Source organism: Dendrobates tinctorius, unplaced genomic scaffold (genome assembly GCF_039654945.1).
Source record: "Dendrobates tinctorius isolate UK_male_01 unplaced genomic scaffold, ASM3965494v1 ptg000051l, whole genome shotgun sequence".
NCBI lineage: Eukaryota > Metazoa > Chordata > Amphibia > Anura > Dendrobatidae > Dendrobates > Dendrobates tinctorius.
In genome coordinates this window covers 4,855,531-4,871,806 of record NW_027361719.1, presented here as the reverse complement: position 1 = coordinate 4,871,806, position 16,276 = coordinate 4,855,531, and the positions used below count along the sequence as shown (strand labels likewise).

At 45.6% G+C, this 16,276-nt stretch overlaps 1 long non-coding RNA gene across 1 annotated transcript in view; it reads left to right on the top strand.

Moving 5' to 3' along the window:
- LOC141091383 (uncharacterized) overlaps positions 1 to 16,276 on the top strand; it is a 105,177-nt gene that overhangs the window by 67,267 nt on the left and 21,634 nt on the right. Inside the window, exons 2-3 of the long non-coding RNA XR_012232495.1 lie at positions 13,375 to 13,593; positions 16,026 to 16,116. This is a non-coding gene — a long non-coding RNA (uncharacterized lncRNA). The remainder of the gene's footprint in view (positions 1 to 13,374; positions 13,594 to 16,025; positions 16,117 to 16,276) is intronic.

Below are 16,276 nucleotides of genomic sequence, written 5' to 3'. Positions count from 1 at the left end.
CATGGAGACTATTAAAGCATGCCAAAAGTAAAAAAAAAAGTGTTTTAAAAATATTAAAAAAAAGTTCAAATCACCCCCCTTTCGCCCCATTCAAAATAAAACAATAAAAATAAAATCAAACATGCACATATTCTGTATCACTACATTCAGAATCGCCCGATCTATCAAAAAAAAGGATTACCTGATCGCTGAACGGCGTAGTGAGAAAAAAAAGTCAAAACGCTAGAATTACGTTTTTTTGGTTGCCACGACATTGAATTAAAATACAATAACGGGCAATCAAAAATCATATCTGCATCAAAATGGTGTAATTAAAAACATCATCCCCGCACACAAAAAATAAGCCCTCACCCAACCCGAGATCACAAAAAATGGAGACGCTATGGGTATCGGAAAATGACACAATGTTTTTTGGGTTTTTTTGCAAAGTTTGAAATTGAATTTTTTTTCACCACTTAGATAGAAAAGAACCTAGACATGTTTGGTGTCTATAAACTTGCAATGACCTGTATATTCATAATAACAGGTCAGTTTTAGCCTTTACTGAACCTAGTAAAAAAGCCAACCAAAAAAAAAATGTGGGATTGCATCGCATTTGGAATTTTTTTCCCGTTTTCTAGTATACGACATGGTAAAAGCAATGGTGTCATTCAAAATTACAACTCGTCCTGCAAAAAATAAGCCCTCACATGGCCATATTGATGGAAAAATAAAAAAGTCATGGCACAGAAGCGGGATTTTTGTGCTGATGTTGGCATCATCACTGCTCATCATCTTTGTGGAGTCCTCAAAGTCTTGGAGAAGTGCACAAATTTCAGCCATCCAAGCCCACTCTTCAATTGTTATATGTTGAGGCTGACCAGTATACCGACTGATGTGTTAGAGCTGGTATTCCACAACTGGCCACTGCTGCTTGCATAGCCTTTCCAGCATGTGCAGTATAGAGTTCCCGCTCATGGTCACATCGCACACCAGTCAGTGAGCTGGCACTTGCATGTGTTGCTGCAACATTGCCAGAACAGCGGCAGCTGTAGCTGTCTTGCAGAAATGGGCACTGACCAGAAGCGCTTGCATATCTGGGAAGGTTTTCAGAAACCGCTGAACTATGAAGTGAGCATGTGGGTCAAGCTTGGTACGTGTGTGAGCTTGACAAACTTCACAGCTACCACCAGGTTACGGCCATTAACACACATAACCATGCTTGGTTGTAGGTTCAGAAGCAAGAGACATAATCTGTTTGGTCCGTTATTCCTTTCCATAACTCTGCTATGGTCTGCGGTTTGTTTCCTAGACAAATTTTCTTCAACAGAGCCTGTTGTCAATTTGCTGAGGCAGTGCTTCAGAGCTTCCAGCTTCTGGCTGATGTGGATGACGAGCTCTGAGATAGCACAGCAGAGATGGAGGATAAAGAGGACCAGGAGGAATACAGGAACTGATGTAAGAGGTTGAGGAAGCCCTATAGAATTAGAGCCAGCAATCCCCGGCATTGGTAGCATGTGTCGTGCCAGGGTTGTGCTCTGCCCCGGCTTCTACAATGTTCACCCAGTGTGCCGTCAGGGAAATGTAGCATCCCTGGCAACAAGCAGTTGTCCATGTATTGGTCGTTAAGTGGGCAATCCCTGTAACTGCATTGGTAAGGGTAAGGGTGATATTCCAGGACACATGTTGGTACAAGGCGGGGTTGCCACATAGGGAGAAATAGTGGCTGCTTGGTACCGAGGGACCTGTAGCAGGTCAATTTTTGTTTTTTATTTCAAACCACAAAAATTTCACACAAAGGAGGTTCTACAGCTAATATGACAAGAGTCAATTTTTGAACAACCAAATTTGTACACCTGTAGCAGGGCAATTTTGTTTTTGTTTTTTTTCAAAGCAACAAAATTTCACACAAACCAACTTCTACATAATATATGACAATAGTGAATTTTAGAACAACCAAATTTGCACACTTGTAACAGTGAAATTTCACACAATCCAAGTTCTACAGTATTTATGACAACAGAACATTTTTAAGCAGCTAAATTTGTACACCCATAGCAGGCCAATTTTTCTTTTTTATTTCAAACCAATGAAATATTCTACTAAGCACTTAATACTCTATGGATGAATAATTGAATCCAGAAAAAAAATTTCACCACTTTTTTGGAGTGTTATATACCACCAAAATTTAACAGAAAGCATATAATACTGAATCGATGACTAATTGAAACCAGAAAGATTTTTGAACACTTTTTTTGGGTGTAATATACCAGCAAAATTTAACAGAAAACACGTAATAATCTATGGATGACTAATCGAATCCATACATTTTTTCAACGCTTTTTTGGAGTGTTGTATTCTACCAATATTTTACAGAAAGCACATATTACTCTATGGATGACTAATTGAATTGAGAAAAAAAATTGACTGCTTTTGTGGAATGTTATATGCCACCAAAATTTAACAGAAAGCACTTTATATTCTATAGATGACTAATTGAATGCAGAAAAATATTTCAACCTTTTTTGGAGTGTTATATCCTACTAAAATGTACCACAAAGCATGTAATAATCAATGGATAACTAATTGAATCCAGAAAAATTTTTGAACGCTTTTTGGGAGTGTGATATACCACCAATATTTAACAGAAAACATGTAATACTCAATCGATGACTTATTGAATTCAGAAGGAAATTTCAATGCTTTTTTGGAGTGCTATATACCACCAAAATTTAACAAAATGTAAAAAAATTTGTTATTATGATGGTTCAGCTTTAGCACCAGTATCAACGCTACAGAACTCTGATTTAATAAACGGTGCACACATTAGCCTGGACAAGCACTCTCTCCCTCCAATAAGAGCTGAGCATGGCTGTGCCTGTCCTATTATAACCTCTGATGAGGTAATGTAGCCAGCCAATCACGGTAATGCCACTACCAAGATCGCTACGGCATTACAGTGATGCATAGGCAATCCCTGCATGTTTTTGGCTGTGTAATGGGTGCCAAACATGTGGGGAAGGGATTCGAGCTTCAAGCCGAGCACCAGTTAATGCTTGATGAGTACCGAGCATATCCATGCACCCAGATACTGGAGTGATAGACTAGTATCACTGAGCACGTTCGCTCATCCCTAGCCATCAGTCACGACTTGGCCCAGAAGCTGAAGTCTAAAAAAAGGGTCAACACTGTAAATAAAGAATCTTTGCATAAACTTGATGTATTTGTCAGTAAAAAATTAAAAATTTATTAAATGCTTCTAATTGTACTTTTGTATACTATAGAAATATCTAACTAAAAGATCTAAAAGCATTGAAGCAGTAAGCTTTGTGTAAACTAAAATTTGTATTAGACACAGTAGATATATAAAATTATTTGTAATTAGATAATTTTTGTATCTATTCATTTTACTCATTTATATAGCGCCATTAATTCCACAGTGCTTCACATACATTATCGACACTGTCAACGATGGGGCTCACAATCTAGAATGCCTATCAGTATGTCTTTGGAATGTGGAAGGAAACTGGAGAACCTGGAGAAAACCCTCACAATTAGAGTTGAGCGACCTTTGGTTTTTTAGGGTCGAGTTTCGTTTCGTGAAACCCGACTTTTCCAAAAGTCGGGTCGAGCAAGATCGGCCGATTATAGGGAAAAGTCGGGGTCGTCCCGAAACACGAAACCCAATGTAAGTCAATGGGGAATAAAAGTCGGCAGTGAGAGGAGGACAGGAAACACACCTACAGTGCCCATTTGAATGCCAAAAGCATCAATTCTTCTTACTTAAGCTTGTCAACCTTAATTAACTTCATAATACAAGTTACGCACTGAAAAATGGGGGTTATTTGGCTAAAGTTGTGGGGGGGTAGGGCTGGCTCCAGGTTTTCATGTGCCCTGGGCGAAAGAGCGCCAATTTAACATACCACAACTCATCATGCTCCGATACGGCAGAGAAATAGCGGTATAGTACAATGAAAAATACTTCACTTTTTATATCTCATGACGAGGCCCATCTATTTCTCTATACAGAATCATTGGTCCCATATAATGTTTGAAACAGTATATGATGAGCTCCACATAATGCTACAGTATATGTTGGTCCCCATGGATGAAGCTCCACTGTCTTATGGGCCCAAATAATGCTCCAAACATAATGGGCCCCATTTCTAATGCTCTAGTGTATAATGGGCCCTGTAAATGCTGCTCCAGTGTCTGATGTCCACCTTTGGAATGTTCCAGTGTATGGTGGGCCCCATCTATCATTCTCCAGAGTATAGTGCTCCCCAAAAATTGCTGTCCCAACATTGAAAACAATCAAATAAGTCTCCTCGCTAGGGAATCCCTGTACTAGTCTGGACTCCTCGTCGTCCCCATCTTCCATCTCACTGCACAGTATTTCAACCTTGCAAGTGCTGTGATCCTGAGCAAGCAGGGGGGGCCCACTCGTTGGCGACGGCACTGGCACAGGGCCCCTGATAGTACGGTGGTGTGTCTGATGGCGGGTGGGCCGAACCTGCACTTTCATCTGCAGCTTCCTTTTTGTCACCGTGTAAGATGGAACTGTATTTGGGAAGGGTAACCTGAGTTTCATCAGGGTCAGATTCAGGCCGTGTAGCGTGCGAGGGGAATGTAGTGGTCTGGGTCAATGTACCAGCAGATTCATCGAGCAATGGCTGGGCATCAGTGCACTTGTGTCGCCCCCAGGAGTACGGTCGCCACAGTGGCATTACCTTCCTCCTAGGGAGTGTGATGTCATGCTTGGGAGCAACGAAGGATCTCTCTAGCAGGTTAACTGATTGGGCGGCGTTATTCCCACGAGTCATGACCCTCCAAACAGGGTTCATGAAGGCAAAGTGTTTGTTTTACGTGGGCAGTATGGTTGCAAAGCTGAACCTTAAAGGAATGTCCAGAAGGGCACCACCAGGAGTGGAGCCTACGGTTAAATTCGACTCCACCTGGGAAACCTCTACCATGCCAGCTACAGAAAAGATGCACACATTGCAAGCTTAATTCCGTTAACGAACGAGACTCCGTCATGCCCCGCGGTCCGAGTCCGGCTTACTAGAGGGACACGTGAGGCTCTGGCACATGAGATTGGCCAATAACTGGTGTGTCATGCCCTTACATGTCCGTGGCTGCATGTGCGCTACACTGAAAAGGCCAGCGTTTGTCGCTTACAGGTGCAGATAACCCGCTGAACAACGTTAGTGATGGGGATCACTGATTACAATTATTACCCGCGAACGATGATTTCCCAGTAAGTGCAGGTCAACCGCAGTTCCGGAATTAGGCCTAACTGTCATTCCTGAAAAAATGAAAAACTTACGTGTGCAAACCACAGGTGCTGTAGCTTGCTTAACAGCTCGCCAGCCGTTCTCACGCCCAGTATGGATTACACGTGATTGCACAAAGGTGAGAAAGGGTACCGTATCCCCGGATAACATGTATGGATAGCGTACACATTCAAAATATATGTCTATACATCAGGAGGCAGGCTCAGACGGTGTTAGGCCCAGTATGGCTTGCACGTGATTGCACAAAGGTGAGAAAGGGTACCGTATCCCCGGATAACATGTATGGATAGCGTACACATTCAAAATATATGTCTATACATCAGGAGGCAGGCTCAGACGGTGTTAGGCCCAGTATGGATTGCACGTGATTGCACAAAGATGAGAAAGGGTACCGTATCCCCGGATGACATGTATGGAAAGCGTACACATTCAAAATATATGTCTATACATCAGGAGGCAGGCTCAGACGGTGTTAGGCCCAGTATGGCTTGCACGTGATTGCACAAAGGTGAGAAAGGGTACCGTATCCCCGGATAACATGTATGGATAGCGTACACATTCAAAATATATGTCTATACATCAGGAGGCAGGCTCAGATGGTGTTAGGCCCAGTATGGATTGCACGTGATTGCACAAAGGTGAGAAAGAGTACCGTATCCCCGGATAACATGTATGGATAGCGTACACATTCAAAATATATGTCTATACATCAGGAGGCAGGCTCAGACGGTGTTAGGCCCAGTATGGATTGCACGTGATTGCACAAAGGTGAGAAAGAGTACCGTATCCCCGGATAACATGTATGGATAGCGTACACATTCAAAATATATGTCTATACATCAGGAGGCAGGCTCAGATGGTGTCAGGCACAGTATGGATTTCACGGCCCAGACTACACAGCGGAGGAGCAGGGAGAGGTAAAGATTGCAAATGCTGGGGCCCTGCCCAAGCAAGGGGGGCCCACTCGTGGGTGTCGGTACTGGCACTGGGCCCCTCATAGTACAGCGGTGTGTCTGACGGCGGGTGTGCACCACCACCGTCAGAGACACTTGATTGCACTATGAGGGACCCTGTGCCAGTGCCCGCGCCCAAGAATCGGCCTACCCACCTGTCCAGGGCAACGGCACTCGCACGGTGTCGTGCGCTAGATGGTGACCCCGGCCATGGGGGGGGAGGCAGCACAGTTAGGGAGTTTTAGAAAGTGGCATATGGTGATGTTGAACATTCAGCTGATGCAAAAGGCGAAATAGGTCAAGTCCCAGGAAGAGGTGGACCAAAGCAAGCCATTATTCTGTCACCCTATGTGTCATCAGGGGAAGGTGGGACAAAATCCTTGGAAACCCATGCATGGTTTATTTTAATGAAGGTTAGATCATCCACATTTTGGGTTGACAGACGGGTCCTTTTTTCTGTCAGGATTGATCCAGCTGCACTGAAGACTCTTTCCGATAGCACACTTGCAGCTGGGCAAGCGAGCTCCTGTAAGGCATATTGTGCCAATTCAGGCCAGGTGTCCAGTTTAGCAGCCCAATAGTCAAAGGGGAATGACCTGTGTGGGAGAACATCGATATGGAAGGAAAAGTAGTTTGTAACCATAGTTGACAACTGCTGTCTCCTGTCACTTTCCATCGATGCAGTATTACCAGTTGTGTGAGCGGTACTTGAAAAATCAGTCCACAACATTGTCATGAAACCCCTGTCTCCAACACCACTTCTGCTGTGTGCACCATGAACACCTCTGCCAAGCTGCCCCCGTCCGTACGGCTCGTGTGAGAACCATCACCGCTGCTGTGTGCTGGGAATGCCTCAAGCAACCGATTTACCAGAGTTGCTTGTTTATTAGCCAATATTAGGTCAAGGTTCTCCTGTGGCATGATGTTTTGTAATTTGCCTTTATAGCGTGGATCCAGGATGCTGGCCAACCAGTAGTCGTCATCGTTCATCATTTTGGCAATGCGGGGGTCCCTTTTTAGGATCTGCAAGGCATAATCTGACATGTGGGCCAATGTTCCCGGTGTCAATGATGCACTGCGAGTGCTGATTGGAGGAGCACTTTCTGGCAAATCCACATCCCTCCAGTCACGCACAAACCCTGTACCAGACCTTGCCACGCCAACATTTTCACTTGCCCCACGAGATGCATCCTCCTCCCCTAAGTAATCATCCCCATCATCATCCTCCTCCTTCTCTTCTTCCTCCACCTCGTCCAGGAGAGGTCCCTGAGCAGACAATGGCTGAATGTCATCAAGGATTCCCTCCTCCTCTTCCTCCTCATCAACATTGGCTGCAGACGCCTGCTCCTTAAGGTGCGTCAAAGTTTGCATGAGCAGACGCATAAGTGGGATGCTCATGCTTAGGATGGCGTCGTCTGTGCTTACCAGCCGTGTGCATTCCTCAAAACACTGAAGGACTTTACAGAGGTCTTTCAGCTTCGACCACTGCACACCTGTCGACTCCATGTCTGCTCTCAAAGTGCCTGGCCGTGTATCCTCCCACAAATGCATTATGGCCTGCCTCTGCTCGCACAGCCGCTCCACCATGTGCAGGGTGGAGTTCCACCTTGTTGCAATGTCGATAATGAGGCGGTGGTTGGGAAGGTGGAGCAATCGCTGCAGCTTCTGCATACGAACGGAGTGCACAGGCGACCGGCGGATGTGCGCGCACAGTCTTCGCACCTTCTGGAGCAGGGCTGTTAACTCCGGATAATTTTTGAGGAAGCACTGCACCACCAGGTTCAAGGTGTGAGCCAAGCAAGGTATGTGGCTGAGTTTTGAAAGGGCTATGGCTGCCACAAAATTACGGCCGTTATCACTAACTACCTTGCCTGCCTCAAGATGTACACTGCCCAGCCATGACTCAGTTTGTCGCTTCAAGTACTCGGCCAGCACCTCGGCGGTGTGTCTGTCGCCAAAACACATCATCTGCAACACAGCCTGCTGACGCTTTCCACTAGCTGCTCGATAGGGGGACACCTTGTGTGCAACAGTGGCAGCTGCAGATGGAGTGCTCGTACGACTGCGCTCTGTGGACGAGCTTTCGCTTCTGGAGGAGGAGGAGGAGGGTCGAACGTCTACAGCCAACTGTTTCCTATACCGTGGGCTAGGCAGCACTGTCCCACCACCGCTGTCCCCTGTGGACCCTGCATCCACCACATTAACCCAGTGCGCAGTGATGGACACGTAACGGCCCTGGCCATGCCGACTGGACCATGCATCAGTTGTGAGGTGCACCTTTCCACTCACTGACTGCTTGAGTGCATGGACAATGCGGTCTTTTACATGATGGTGGAGGGCTTGGATGGCTTTGCGAGAGAAGAAGTGGCGACTGGGTAGGTCATAGCGTGGTACTGCATAGGCCATAAGTTCGCGGAAAGCTGCGCTTTCCACCAACCGATAGGGCATCATCTCAAACCAGATTAGTTTGGGAATGTGGGCGTTCAAACCCAGTGTACGCGGATGAGAGACTGAGTACTTTCTTGACCTACTCATAGTGTCTGGGAGGGTGAGCTGGACTTGAGAGCTGCATATGGTGGAAGTACCGGTGGACAGGGCGGACTGAGAAAGGGTTGATGATGGTGATGGAGTTGGTGTTCTTTCTGATTGCCTAGATTCAGTATTTCGTTGATATAACAGTGGGATTCCCTGACTGCTGTGGCCTTGCAACGACACCTCAACATTTTCTGCTGTCCTAACCGGTGGGCTTACAGTGGGGGAAACAATGTAGCGTTGCTGACTACCTTCTTTGTGATCAGTTGCACATGTGGCACTTGAGGTTTGGTCTTGTGTCCACTCTTGCAAGTGCATGGTGGTTAAATGTCTAAGCATGCAACTGGTATTCAAATTTTTCAGATTTTTCCCTCGGCTAAAGGTCTTTGCGCACTTCTTACAGATAACCTTGGCCTGATCATGAGGATTTTGTTCAAAAAAGTGCCACACTGCACTCTTCCTACTTTGGCAGACATTTTGCGGCCTAGCACGCTGTGATCTTTTGACCCTCTGGACAAGATGTCCAGCAACTCTTTTGATTTTTGGAACCTGTCTTTGTAGTGCTCCGGGCCTGCCAGATAACAGCTGTTGCGATGTCGATGTCTGCTGTGGATGCTCCTCATCTGAGCTATTGGAAGCAGCACCCTCTTCCCCCAATGGATGCCAATCTGGGTCAACAACTGGGTCATCCATCACCTCCTCTTCAATGTCATGTGCACCTTCCTCTGTGTCACCGTGTATGGTGGTATAGTGTGCGGGAAGGGGCACCTGAGTCTCATCAGGGTCAGAATCTGGCTCTGTACACTGCGAGGACAATGTAGTGCTCTGAGTGAATGTACCAGCAGAATCATCTATCAGCGGCTGTGCATCAGTGCACTCCATGTCAGATTCATCTTGGCCTGGGTAATTCATCATTTCACTTGATAATCCCGGCATGGTATGTGAAAACAGCTCCATGGAGAAATCAGTAGTATGGCCTGCGTCATCCTTCAATCTTGGTTGGGGTGAAGGACACAAGGAAAGGTGTGGTTCATGAACATGAGCCTCCAATCCAATGACGACTCAGTGCTTTTACTTTTTACAACTTCAGAAGAGGAGGCGATAGAGCTGGAGGCTGAGTCAGCAATGTAAGACAAAACTTTTTCCTGATGCTCTGGCTTTAAAAGCGGTTTGCCAACTCCTAGAAAACTAAGCCTTCGAAGCCTTATGGAGCCAGACGATGACGCAGGCTCAACACCTCCTGCATTCGGTCCTATTTTGCTCTTGCCACTACCATCAGATCCACCACCAACACCATCATTACCAGCTGCCAACCCCCGCCCAATTCCACGGCCTCTTCCACCAGCCTTCCTCATTTTTTGTAGAAATGTAGACAAAATCCAACAAACTATATAGTAATGTAAAACAAGGTACAAGGTGTCTATAGGACAGGGGAGATTTTGAATTTCTGCACAAACTTGTGGACACTGGACACTTATGGATTGTGTGAGGCCCACTGAATATCACAGCGCTATGTCACAGGCTCGATGGCACAGGTGTGAAAAAAGTGACTACAGGATAAGGGAGATTTTGAATTTCTGCACACACTAGTGGACACTGGACACTTTTGGATTGTGTGAGGCCCACTGAATATCAGAGCGCTATGTCACAGGCTCGATGGCACAGGTGTGAAAAAAGTGACTACAGGATAAGGGAGATTTTGAATTTCTGCACACACTAGTGGGCACTGGACACTTTTGGATTGTGTGAGGCCCACTGAATATCAGAGCGCTATGTCACAGGCTCGATGGCACAGGTGTGAAAAAAGTGACTACAGGATAAGGGAGATTTTGAATTTCTGCACACACTAGTGGACACTGGACACTTTTGGATTGTGTGAGGCCCACTGAATATCAGAGCGCTATGTCACAGGCTCGATGGCACAGGTGTGAAAAAAGTGACTACAGGATAAGGGAGATTTTGAATTTCTGCACACACTAGTGGACACTGGACACTTTTGGATTGTGTGAGGCCCACTGAATATCAGAGCGCTATGTCACAGGCTCGATGGCACAGGTGTGAAAAAAGTGACTACAGGATCACAGAGATTTTGAATTTCTGCACACACTTGTGGACACTGGACACTTATGGATTGTGTGAGGCCCACTGAATATCACAGCGCTATGTCACAGGCTCGATGGCACAGGTGTGAAAAAAGTGACTACAGGATAAGGGAGATTTTGAATTTCTGCACACACTAGTGGACACGGGACACTTTTGGATTGTGTGAGGCCCACTGAATATCAGAGCGCTATGTCACAGGCTCGATGGCACAGGTGTGAAAAAAGTGACTACAGGATAAGGGAGATTTTGAATTTCTGCACACACTAGTGGACACTGGACACTTTTGGATTGTGTGAGGCCCACTGAATATCAGAGCGCTATGTCACAGGCTCGATGGCACAGGTGTGAAAAAAGTGACTACAGGATCACAGAGATTTTGAATTTCTGCACACACATGTGGACACAAGGTGTATGTAGAATTGGGCAGAATAGGAATCTCCCTATAGTGTAGGTCTGTAAGAACGGAACAAGTCCTCCACTTATCCTTCCACAGTGACACACAGATAGCTTCACTGTGGCCGTGATAACAGCCGTTACACGGTACTGAGAGGAGCGTGCACGTACACGGCTGTCCGGTGTACGTAAAATTGTCAAGCTCCGTGTTTTTTAAGTATACGGACTGACACACGCTGTCTCTCTATAGTTTTGAATGTGATCAAACAGCAAATATATTTAACTGTTTGAAAGCTAGACAAAACTAGTAGGTGCAGGTCTGTAAGAACGGAACATGTCCTCGACTTATTCTCACAGAGTGACACACAGATAGCTTCACTGTGGCTGTGATAACAGCCGTTACACGGTACTGTGTGAGGAGCGTACACCGCTGTATGGTGTGAAAAAATGCACGCTCAGTACCTCAGCAGGACAAAAAAAAAAATTGGGATTGCTTTTAAAAAAGCAGTTTGCAGAGCAGTGGGTAAACAGCAATGCAGCTGTCAGGAAGCCTTAGAAGGCAGCCTAACAACCAACACCGCTGATCCACCACAATATAGCCTCCCCTTGCACTGCACACACAGTGACTTGTGTGTTGTACAGGCAAAATCTCTAGCAGCAGAAGCAGTTTTTTTTTCTTCTTCCCTGCCTAACGCTCTCCCTACAGAATCAGCAGCAGCAACCTCTCCCTATGCTAAGATCGGCAGAAGTAAGATGGCGGTCGGCGTGCACGCCCTTTTATAACCCCTGTGACGCCCACCAAAGCAAGCCAATCACTTGCATGCCCTTCTGAAAGATGGTGGTGACCCCTGCCTATGTCATCACGTTGCCCACAGTGTCCGTGGATCCTGATTGGCTGAAAAAGAGTGCAAAACAAACTTTTGAAACGCGACTTTGGCGCGTAAGTCGCCGACCTCGTGGCCGACCTCATCCTAGGGTCGGGTTTCGTTTCATGAAACCCGACTTTGCCAAAAGTCGGCGACTTTTGAAATTTTTCGACCCGTTTCGCTCAACTCTACTCACAAGCATGGGGAGAACATACAAACTCCTTGCAGATGTTGTCCTTGGTGGGATTTGAACCCAGGACCCCAGTGCTGCAAGGCTGCAGTGCTAACCACTGAGCCATCGTGCTGCCTTTATATTAAAATTATAGTAATTAGAAATACAGCATTAAAGAAATATAGAAATGTCTGCCAGCTAAAAATTCCATATGGAGTCCAAACAGTCAGTTGTTTCAAAATGTTTTTTGGAAACTATCTCCGGATACTCTGCAATAATCTATGACCGGGTATCACATTGGTTTAGATTTGGTTATGTCAAACAATCTAGACTTGTGGAATGCTGCTGTAAATCATGTGAAACCATAAATATGAATTGTTTCTATGCTGCTCTTAAAGTGTGGAGGGAAAAATAACACCTTCTGGCTAATCATTTCAGGGGCAGATCCTTCATGTCGAGAACCAAGTTTAAGATCCACAATCGGCCTTTTCATGACATTCATTTTATCTCTCTATGCCGGAGGCATAAGAAAATTAGATTGTAAAGTCCACTGAGAATGGGAGTCACAATACTTATAAATTGAGCTGTGTACAGTGAACATTATATAGTCACTGCTGTAATGCATAACAGAGGTTGTCACATTAAGCTATGTACCTGAGGGATCTTTATCTAAGAACAAACTTAAACTACTGCAGGCTACAGACACATTGGTATTTCAAGGCCACGGTGGTCAGATATAGTGTGTATTATACAAAATATGTTATTACTTTTTTAAGTTCAATTTAACAAAAATGTCCATATTGGAAATTTTTTTTTGACCACTGAGAGTGCTTCCTAAAGTCTACTTTGTAACCAGCACTCCGTATAGTCTCTATTACATAGGCAAAATATTGGTCATATCTATTCACATAGCAATCTCCATATGCACAAAGGAAGCCAATTGACTTAATTCACCTCTCCAGCTGTTTTTTTATTGCAGTGCTGAATTGTTGCCACTAATCTAAGTTCCCTGCCCCTAGCATTACTCTTACCAGCCACCGTTTTCATCTTTTGACAGTGCCGCTTGTGTCGGTCTTCTGCAGGTTGTGACCAGCTTGATTGCTTCATTGTTTGCTGGGTGATCCAGAAGTCACAACTCAAGAAAGTCTATGAGAGCCAGAACAAAACCAGAAAGACGTCCTCATAGACTCACATTGAGAGCTTGTGACTGTTACATCTGACTTCCGGTCAGTCAGAAGTTGTCGTCGCAAGATGGCTGCGCAGATCAGAGCAGCACCAAGAAGAGCAGAATATGTCATCTGGTAAGTAAAAGATTAAAGTCAGGGAATTTACATTAGTAGAGCGATTCCAGCACTGGAATTAAAAAAACCAAAACGCTGGAGTGGTACTTTAACAGTACTGTAGATACAAACATAAAAGGTACATAAATGAATATACATCGCAGCATTTCTTTCATCAATGCTCCTTTGCCTCATATTATATTGGAAAAAGAGAAATAGATAAAGAAATGTTCTGTTTCAGGAGCTCAGCCTTGTCCCCTTCCTTCTCCTCATTGTTCTGTGTCTCACTGTAAGAGTTCATTTACACAGACCGACTGGCGACAAGATGCAACCACCAATCGGTACCCATTTGTTTCAATGCCTGTTCACACAGGCAGACCAAAGTAAATGATGCAAACTGAGTGATCTAATAATGAAACCCTTCTCAGGGGGTATTGACAGTTCTATCAATGGCTATGTAAAAAGAAAAATCCTAGCAAATACTGGGGATTTTGACCTTATTTCAATGAAAGACTCATTTGAAAAAAGTTGTAGGTTCACTTTAACTACTTCCAGATCTCCCATAGTCTTTAAACATTCTGAACAAGCACTGTGTGTACAGAATTTAGGAAGACCTAAGGACATTCCTCCTCCTGACTCATGTGATCGCTTTGTCTAACAAGGGCAGTAGATGCTGTTTCCTTGGAAATCGAGGCAGTTTGGGTATGTAACCAGGAGGCATACGGGGTGTACGGGGTGTACGGAGCAGAGCCGTGTGTGTGCGTGGTGTACGGAGTGGAGCCGTGTGTGCAATGTGTACAGATTGGAGACGTATGTGTACGAGGTGTATGGTGTAGAGCCGCGTGTGTACGGGGTGTGCGGAGCAGAGCCGTGTGTGTACAAGGTGTACGGAGTGGAGCCGCATGTGTACAGCGTGTACGGAGCAGAGCTGCATGTGTACAGCGTGTACGGAGCAGAGCCAAGTGTGTACGGGGTGTAGGGAGCAGAGCTGCGTGTGTACAAGGTGTACGGAGCAGAGCCGCATGTGTACAAGTGCACGGAGCGGAGCCCGGTGTGTACAAGGTGTACAGAGCGGAGCCGCGTTTGTACGGTGTGTATTGTTGTGAGTTCATTTTCCACTTCACCATTGAGGTCTGATGAACTCCCACTCCTGGTGAAGGAAGGTAGTGAGGCTGATTACCAAACAGCTGAGCAGAATGATGATGACTGGGTGACTGCAATTGCTGACTGGATATAAGGCAGCCGACGCCCTTCTGCCTTGCGGGTGATTTCTCTGAGGGATTCTTGGAGAGCAGTCTGATTCCTGCTCCTCAAAAGCTAAGTTTTCTGCTCTGCTTTTAGCATTTTTGTTTTGGTTTGGTTTTGCCTTGTTTTTCTGGATTTCTGCCATTCCCTGCTGGGGTGAGCTGAATTCCTTTTTGCTCTGTCTTCAAAAAATACCTGGGTACTGATATATTCTTTTTGAAGCCTAGCATCTTCAGGGCTTTTTTCCCTATCAGTCTGTTGGCTCTTGTTTTGATAGGGTTTTGGCGGATTGCAAACAGCAGCTTTTCTATCCTGTCCTATTTAGTTAGCTTGGCCCCATCATTTGCTCAGCCTATCTTTCTATCTGTGTGAGTGTTTTCATCTTGCTTCACCGTCATTATATTTTGGGGGCTGCCTATTGCTTTGGGGTCTGCTCTGGGGCAGTTTAGATTTCCCTTTCTGTCTTTAGGCTATGTAGTTCTACGGCTGTGATCGAGGGGTCTAGGGCACAGCAGGAACCCCCCACGGCTACTGCTAGTTGTTGTTGTTAGGTTTAGGGGTCTGCAATCTGACAGCTGCCAACTTCTCTGGTTTTCTGGACTTAGCTAGTATTTCTGTTTTTGCCTCCTACAGTGACTCATTCTTAACAGTGTACATAGCAGAGGCGCGTGTGTACAGCGTGTACATAGCAGAGGTGCGTGTGTACAGCATTTACGTAGCAGAGGTGCGTGTGTACAATGTGTATGGAACAGAGCTGCGTCTGTACAAGGTGTACGGAGCAGAGCCGTGTGTGTAAAGGGGGTATCAGGTGCAGTAAAAGGACACATATGGCAGCAGTGGCTCAGCATTGGGGTATCAGGTGCAGTAGTAGGGACACATACGGCAGCAGCGGCTCAGCATTGGGGTATCAGGTGCAGTAATAGGGACACATACAGCAGCAGCGGCTCAGTATTGGGGTATCAGCTGCAGTAATAGGGACACATACAGCAGCAGCGGCTCAGTATTGGGGTATCAGCTGCAGTAATAGGGACACATACAGCAGCAGCGGCTCAGTATTGGGGTATCAGCTGCAGTAATAGGGACACATACGGCAGCAGCGGTTCAGTATTGGGGTATCAGCAGGATGAGGGGCTTGTGCAGGTTGGAGATAGAAGGTGATGGGGCTGGAATATGAGAAGTGAAACGTGTCATTGTTGTATTCTCTGTAGCAGAGTCCTGGCTGGAGGCGTTGTCATGTCAGTCTGGGCCAGATGGAAAAGACGTGAAAAATGACCGATTCCATCAGAAAGAATGTCAGCGGTAAGACACCAACTATACCTGTGCAGTAATCACATATGTTTTGTAGGACTGGTATTTACCACTGACCATATTACGGTAATATCCATGTTGGTCTTTATATAGGGATTATTTTCAGTAACAGCGCAGTCAGCTCCCACATCCACTATTAGGGTGCGTCACC